General features: G+C 33.9%; 1 pseudogene; it reads left to right on the forward strand.

Annotated features, from left to right (window-relative positions):
* The first annotated feature begins 8,399 nt into the window (after positions 1 to 8,399).
* On the forward strand, positions 8,400 to 8,516 carry LOC145292418 (5S ribosomal RNA; annotated as a pseudogene).
* Positions 8,517 to 8,926: the final 410 nt, after the last annotated feature.

The following is an 8,926-nucleotide window of genomic DNA, read 5'->3' on the forward strand; positions in this document are numbered from 1 at the left end:
CCAAAATTGTCGGAGGAGTTTGGTAGAGTTCTCAAAGGTCAAATCATTGAACTTTGACCCCTTAATCGCCAAATTTCTGGCCGAAAACCGATTACGTCGGTTTTCCCAAATCTCAGTGCCCTGTATATCAAATTTCGAGTCTGTAGACTAAAAATTGACAAAGTTATTGCGTATGGAAATATACACAGACACACACACAGACACACACAGCAACGATCATTTTTATATATATAGAGATAGATATATATAATGTCACAAATATTTGTCTTGTTTTATTTTATTTGTTGACGTGTAGGGATATAAATGTATTTAAAGACATTTTTTTTTAAGAATGTATTTTAAAAAAGCTGAATTTTCTGCCGCTTTTTACAACCATCTTCAGTGTAATGAGAGATTGTATGTGCTGAATCGTGGTAGCGGCTAAAGTTAGTTAGTATACCAAATTAGATGGAGAAATGCTTACATGCGATTAGTGTGTGCCAATCCAAATATCTCTGACTATCTCATTCCTAATTAGATCAGCACCGTGGTGGTCATGGATATTTTCCAAATCTTTAAAGGATAGAGAACGGTATATATATATATATATATATATATATATATATATATATATATATATATATATATATATATATATATGTATATATGTATATATGTATATATATATAATTTTATGTAACTATTTTCAGTATTTACTTTGACACTTCTCAATACGTGTAGAGCTAGGTAGTAAGTTTTGAAATATATATATATGTGCCAACTAAGCTACACAGATGTTTTCGCGTTTCATCCCGGTAAGGATTCGTCAGGCTATTGCAATAGTCTGACAAATTCTTACGAGAATGGAACGTAGAAAGTTCTGTGTAGCTTAACTGCCATATATATTTTCAAAACTTATTACATACATACATACATACATACATGCATGCATACATGATGATTGATTGCAACGTCTTGTCAAACGAGTGCCACTCCCTCAGACACTTAAATTCCATGAGCCCAAAAATGACTTCCATCGCCACAGGACCATTTTAATAGACAAATGCCTGAGGGAGTATCTATACACAGATGATTTGACAGAGTCTTAGCTTTGTACGACAGCTAAGTCTCTCTCTCTCTCTCTCTCTCTCTTTCTCTCTTTCTCTCTCTCTCTCTCTCTCTCTCGGTTCAAAATGTTGAGATCCAGCAACAAGCAAGAGCAAAATAGCCAGCAACAAGTTAAACTGCAGACCAGCTTAATGCGGGTACTGGTCTCCCGCTTTATGGTTTTTTAAATCAGAGATTTGCTTCTCCTAGAAAGGTTGCCTTCGCCACGGCTTACGGGAGCCCGCTCCACCTCAACACACACATACATACACACAAACACACATGGTGCTACTTGGCTGTTGACCCCGAAAAAGGGTTCATTCACCCTTTGGAAGGTCTTGTTTTTAAATATTTCAGGGAGACTAGCCACCCTCCTCACCAAACAAGTTTGGTGGGGGAACCAGTTTAGTCGCCGGTGACTCGACTATGAGGCAGGTACTACTGGGTTACATGGTACCAGTAGCATATGACATGACCTGACACACATACATACATACATACATACATACATACATACATACATACATAGTACTAACAGCTAAACCCGACGTTGCATGGGATTTAATGAGGTTCAACGAATGTTCGACACTTCCAATATTTTCATTGTCATCGAAATCGATGAGATTGTCCATTTTTTAATCAAAGTAATTGATTACCTGCTCTAGTTAGGGACCGTTCGTATGCCTCTGCGCAGTGACTTAGTCCACAATAAATTGTACCCTATATTTCATTGTATAAAACGTACTGTTGTTTTTATAAAGTTATGGCTTGAATTAAAGTTTCAAATGCAAAAGTGGATCATCATGATTCAATTGTGCTCTAAGCAGAAACATTCATTTCGAACGTGCCCATGTCTTATAAAATAACCTATTGTTGATTTTATACGTCGATCCTTTCTGCTTGTGCGGTGATAAAACTCTTGAAATGCACTAGTGGTGTTAGGCTGTATAAGAATGTCAACTTTGATCAAAATCGGACTGTTCCTTCTTTAATCGAATTTTTTCGATTATCGATTTCCAATACTTATCGGAGGCATTCTGATACAACACCTATCTAAGAACACTCCCGAGCACAAAGTACATTTGTGTGAAGTTTGAAAAAATTGTCCCGTTGTTTTGGTTTCTATAGGGAATGAACTCGCATACACAGACACAAACACGGGCACTCATACAAAGTACCTTTTATATATACAAGTAATGACGTTTTTGTTTATACAACCATTTTGGCTGCATATGTGCAGATAGGTTTCAGCTGTAGTTGTTATGGCGCAGAAGGGTTAATAAGTAAAAACACGACACGGGTATGAGTTACAAAGATAAAATACACTTAAATAAAACAGAATATATAAAGAGCAATAGTCGTAGCACATTCTGCCAAGATGGCATACTACGAAGTTCAACCACAGTGAGTCGTACCTCTCAGTTTATTTATACTATATTTTTAAATTTAACTCGTCTTGCGGACGTACCTTTCCTGATCCAAACAGTCTAACCGAGCCCAGTAAGTGATCTAAAGAAACATATATTTTTTGCTTTATACATATCAACTGTTTTCGCTTTGCTTCCTAATGTGTTCAACGTGAAGTAAAAGATTAATCCTCTCACTCACAGTAATAAGCCCCCCTCTCTTTTCGACCAATAACATCGTAAAAAGTCTATAGAAATTTGATAAATCAATAAACTAGACATTAATAATGATAAGAAGACAACGAGGAGTGACTGAATGTTTCGGTAATAGGCAGATTATATTCATTAACTCATATTAAGATATTAATTACTATTTTAGATACATTTTATTTAAATGACATGCAGTTTATCTTGTTTATAACTTCCATACTTAAACTTTGTCGATTTCACTGTCTCGGTGGTAATGTCCTTTAACACTTTTTGTAAGGTTTATCTCTTTAACACTTTTTGTAAGGTTTATCAGCCTTTAGAAAATTACAATTAATTTCCGCTATGTCCTGCAATCCAGTTGATTTTTGACTGCCAATAAGATTAAGACAGAAAGAATAATTTTACTTTTAATAATTAAAATTTAAAAACTCAGCACACACAGCGTAAATAAAGTTGATAGAAGAAATTATAATTTAAATACATATACATATAACAAATCATATAATGACTAGTGACAAAATTTGTGCGCGTAATTTAAATTTAACTATTAACGAAGCCTTGGAAGAATGTAAACAAATAAAGAAAAAGAAAAAACAACATGAAGTTTCGAATCCAAGTTAAATCACATAATAAGAATACCAAAACTCGAAATAAAAGTATAAGTATAATAATATAACTTAAAAATAGGATTCGGAAAATGGTAAAATAAATTTAAAAAAAAAAAAAAAAAAAAAAAACAAGCCGATAAAAAACTAAATGCTTGTCCAAAATACTTATTAAAAAATATACTTAAACTCTCGATTCCTTTCTTTTTTTCTTTAGTCCTCATTAGTTTCTGACAAAGATGGGGGACGTATTATTTGGATTCACAGGACTACTGTTATTATCTTGAGTGTGATTTTCACAACGTTTCGGTCGATGTAACCTCCAACCTTCTTCAGGTGTATTTTTTCGAACTTGTGAATGTTTACGACGATATACACCTGAAGAAGATCGGAGGTTAAATTGACCGAAATGTTGTGAAAATGATACTCAAGATGAGAACATTAGTCCGATGAATTCAAATAATACGAATAACTAATCCTTATCTCAAAAATTTCAGAAACGCAAGGAGGGAAGAATTGCTGTTTTTTAATCAGAATTTATTCCATCTAACACTTATCGTTTACAAATTTTTGACCTTGAAATAGTATTGTTTTAGCTCTTTACATCAAGTACCTTTATGCTTTGTCTGGTGCGATTTTCTTAAAAAGAAAAACAATAAAAAGTTTACTTTCTTATCATTTATTTTATTTAAAGAAAACGAATAAAGTTTCAATTCTTCTTGGTGAAAAGGATTAGTGCAACCTTGGTGGCCTCAAATTTGGTATCCTTTTTTTCTTTTTTTTTTTTTTTTCTTTTTTTTGTTGAAATAGTCTCAGTTGAATATTTTACCTAACTGTCTAACGGGAAAGTTCAATTCACTCTTGCGTACCGAATTATTTCAGCTTTGTGATGTTACAGGGATATCTTGCGCACGCAGTTCGTTTCAAGCCGCCCACATCATCTTAGTATTAAAATTCGGTCTTTGAGTGAGTAATTCCAGAACTTATTTCTTTGAAGCAATTCCTTCGTGGGATTATCAAGTTCTTTTGGATCCTTCTCGTGTTACGTATTCTACATCCGATTTGTCTTACAAATTCCTTTAAGCACCTTCTGCTAAAATAAGTAAACTGGACCCGTTTAAATTTGTAAGTTAGTATTAGATTTTAAAGATGTTTTTTAGATAAGTTTTTAATGTGTTTTTTAAACAGAATCGGATATTATGTTTGAACATAGAAGTAATAAAAATATTTAACAATTTAACGCAAAGTATGATTTGTTACCGCGAGGTAAAATACAAGGTTGAGAAACTGGCGCGGTCTATCCTTCTCTCAAGAGTAGATGGGATTCTCTTAAGCCGTGGTAGGCACCCCTTCTAGTGATGGGGTCACGATAAAAAACTACCCTTGATAGCCCTGGCGAAACATCAAGTATTCAGCTACCGACAAGATTCGAATTACACTACAAACTCGTGTAGTGAGTCCAATCTCGGCTACGGCCGGATATAGACATGATTTTTTAGACGGCGAGCATGACAAAATATTTTTCATATATTTTTTTTTATGAAAATCGCTCCAGACAAGGCGTGAAGTCATTTAATGCTAGGAGACGACAAGAAAGAAAGGTGACTATCGCAAAGACAGGAGACGTGTATTGACCTTAATATTGAAAAGTCCAGGGCTGTAGATAGGAGGAAAACAGTAAGCAGGAGAGGGTTTCACAAGCAGTTTTATGAAAATCATTCCAAACACGGCGTGAAGTCACTTAATGTAAGGAGCTAACAAGATAGCAAAATAATTATAACAAAGACAATAGGTGCCTATTGATCTTAGTCTTGAAAAGACCAAGGTTAAAAGTAGGGGGGAAACAGTCAGCTTGCGGTTTGGGGAAAGAAGCAACTGGAATAGGAAGCTGTATTACAATGAAGTATCAAAAGAGCGAATTGACAGATCCGTTCAGCTACAACAGTTAAAAGATCAGATATTGAAAAAAAAATCACGAAAGGGCATACTGAACTAATTACTAATGAGGCTCAGATTTTCCAGAAAATCAACAAGCTTGCTGGTGACTAACTTTTCAAAAACTTTGTTAATACAGAGAGCAGACTAACATGATGATACTTAGTTGCATCTGATCGATCACCAGAATTTTTAAAGAATAACAGAGGACTCTTTCCAACAAGAAGGTAGACATGATTTTGATAAACAGATTGAATAATTTTGAGAGGAAAGAAGAAATTTCAGGAGTACAGCGTTTGAGAACGACAACCGGAAATGAATCAAAACCAGAAGGTTTAGACTGGTCAAGATTGGAAAGAACCCTAGCAACTATCTTTGGAGCGGTTTTACTAAATATGTACGATCAAATTATTCCCGATCAATATACGACTGACTGCTCCTGCTGTTTGTCATATAGAAACAACGCGTAAAGTTGCTTGAATCAGCAGTAGCTGACTCGGACATTTAGTCGTGCCGGGTTTTGAGCGTACATAAGGGGATTTATTAAAATTGTACGACTAATTATGTACAATCATTTGCACCTGCTGCTGCTGCTTTGCTATTAAAGCAATTTTTACACGAGCTTGCTGCTGAGTTTGTCATCGCAAAATATTGCAAAAATTTGTTGCATTATTAAAATAAACAATAAAATGAATTTATTCACAAATTTCAATCGAGAGGTTATTTTTAGCAAATATAGTTTTAGATATATTTAAAAAGTATTTACAAAAATATTTTTGTATATTATACAGGATTTAATTAGTCAAAGCAACTTCGACACGGGTGATTTACTCAATTCGTCGGCGCAAAAAGTCTTCTATTAAAATAAACAATAAAACGAATTTACTCGAGTTTTGGTCGAGGTTATTTTTGGCAAATATCTTTTTAGCTTTATACCTAAAGATATTTGCAAAAAAATAAGCCATTTTCTTTAAATATTCTCTCTTAAGTTAGAAAGTAAGCAAAATATGACAAATAGAAATACAATTATTTATGTTTTGCGAGATATTTAAAATTTTGTTATCAATTTTCGTTTCAAAGTTTTAGAATATAGTTTGTGCTAAAAAAATCAAAGTTTAAAAAAAGGTCACTTGAGTTTATTTAAGATTTAGTTTGAACCTTTTTACTCCAGTTTAATTAATAAAAAAAAAACTATCAGTAGTCGATAATATAAATGTAAAAAATGTTTGAGAAAACTTTTAAAAATAATTTCCTTTACTATTTTTTTTTTTAATTTTTTTTTGTCAATGTGCGCTGTTTGTCCAGCCTGTAACGAGTGTTTATTTCGAAAGCCATTCTTAACATGGAAGTTATGGATTTTTATACCAAATCTGTTCTTAATATACGGAGGTTGGCGATGGTAATTCCTAAAGGCATTTTCTTATTTTCAACCTCCCTATGTTAAGAACCGCTTTCGGAATAAACACTCTTTGCAGGTTGGACAAGCAGCGCACATTGGCCTTCTTTCTTTTTATTTATTTATTTTTTTTTTTAAGAAATGAACCAGAGTCGCGTTATCATAAAACGGAACTTTATGCTATATTATTAAAGAAAAGAAGAAAAGAAAAGAATTAAAATAAATAAATAATAGTTATTTACTTGCCTCTCCTCGAGAGCAGTTAAACACTGTTTTAAATATGAGGAAAACTAGTTCCCCAAAAAGAGGCACACGAGATTGGAAACATTGCTTTAGTCACCAGGGATTGATTCTACTTTTTAAAAAAAGATTGCCTAGTGTTACCTTGTTGTTGTGTTAAAATAATTCAAATTTTAAAAAAGTTCACTTGTAAAATTTTATTTAAAAAAATCTCTCGGTTGACTATATTCGTTTTGTTTTTATTTCAATAATAAAGAAATCAATTTATTTACTTATTTATTTATTTATTTATTTTACAAAGGTTAAAAATAAAAAAGTGACACAGTTGAAAAAAATCTCAGTCTAAGAATTTGCCCAAAATAATCGCAACTAAGTCGTTTTATTGTTTATTTTAATATTTTTTGCGCTAACGGACTTAGTATACCATTCATGTAAGAGGGGATGTTTTATAAAAATTGGGAGTTTTCTTTAGTAAATATCTTTTTTTGTACGGACTTAAGATATTTGCCAAAAATAACCTCTTGAAACTTCTGAGTAAATTCGTTTTATTGTTTGTTACATCAAGTCTGTGAGAGAGAGGTACAGAGAAGAAGATATGGTGGGGAGGGGCAATTAAATTGCAGATACGTTTCTGCACTTTATCAAGAACCCTGTGAAATGTGGCAATGGAGCAAAGATTCACCTGCCCAAATATGACAGCAGTAGGCAATTCATAGTCTGATAGCAGGTTTGCAAAGATAGAGAATAGACTCAGGTATGAGAAAGTGTTTAGATAGAACCAACTGTACGAGAAACAGAAGGTAAAATGGATTTAATACATGAAATCCAAGAAAGATTTGAAGAGAAAGAAAGTCCAAGAAAGAAAAAAGTCATAAAAATTTAGAACATGAATGTAATTATTTTAATTAACATATTCATCCATTGATCCACGAGTTTGAAATTTGGAAGAATTTATTGAGTTTTTACTTTGTCACTAAATCCATGCAGTCCTCTTTTTTTATTTTTTTATTATTTTGTTTTTGATGAGGATGGAGCATTCTACCGGATGTTAGACATTCACCCGCTATTTCAGACACTCCAACTAAGAGATCTACTTAAGATTCTCTCTTGCTCTTCGTTCACCGGGTATATTTCCAATGTAGTTTTTAAAATTATGTTTCGTGAGTTCAATTGCTCCTATAATTACTGGAATGATGAAGATCTTCCTAAGATTCCAATTTCATTTAATCTCGTACATAAGACCTTGTTATTTCGTTATCTTTTGCCTCTTAACTCTGTTTACCCAGCATCATTGAGGACACTAACTTCTACTAAGGTTGCTTCTTTCTCTTTCCTGTCCCATATTACTATGTCAGGCTCAATAGCTCCGTTTTCTAGGTACGTAGCTGTAGAATTTTCATAGTCACAGTAGATGGTGTATGACTTATTTATGAATGTTCTTTCTGTTCCCAAGACTTGCTGCTCCATTCGATGTTCAACTTTTTACAGATCGTCGAGTGGATATTATTTACACACTCTCTAGTATGCGGCATAATCGCGTTGACACACCGGTTCTCGTCAGATCACCGAAGTTAAGCAACGTTGAGCCTGGTTAGTACCAAATGGGTGACTATTTGGGAATTCTAAGCGCTGTATGTGCTCTCCGCTTATCTCGGCATTTGTTTCCAGTCGTCCTGTACTTCACTTGCCACTGGTATTTAACAATGTCGTCTCAGGAGAGATGTGGTTGGAGATTGCGCACCTCCTGCCACAAAACTTTCACGCGCCAGCCATCCTTCGTGGGTATCCATAGTCTGTCTAAGACTGAAGGAGCCTGCTGCTGAGTGTCTCATTGTTTAGTAGCCGTCCTCCACCTGAAGCTTACAGCTGGATGTCAGGTGGTCCACACTCTGTACTTCTGTGTGGCAGATCCTACACTTGTTGTCATCGCTAAGGTCACTCATGTTTGTAAAGCATTAGTTATCAAGTTTAGGATGTAATAAGTCATGCGTATTAGAATCTATATCTATATGTTTATCAGCGTGAATATGTCCGTGTAATGTCTGTAT

The sequence above is a fragment of the Euprymna scolopes genome, chromosome 13 (genome assembly GCF_053919585.1).
Source record: "Euprymna scolopes isolate OS-2025 chromosome 13, ASM5391958v1, whole genome shotgun sequence".
NCBI lineage: Eukaryota > Metazoa > Mollusca > Cephalopoda > Sepiida > Sepiolidae > Euprymna > Euprymna scolopes.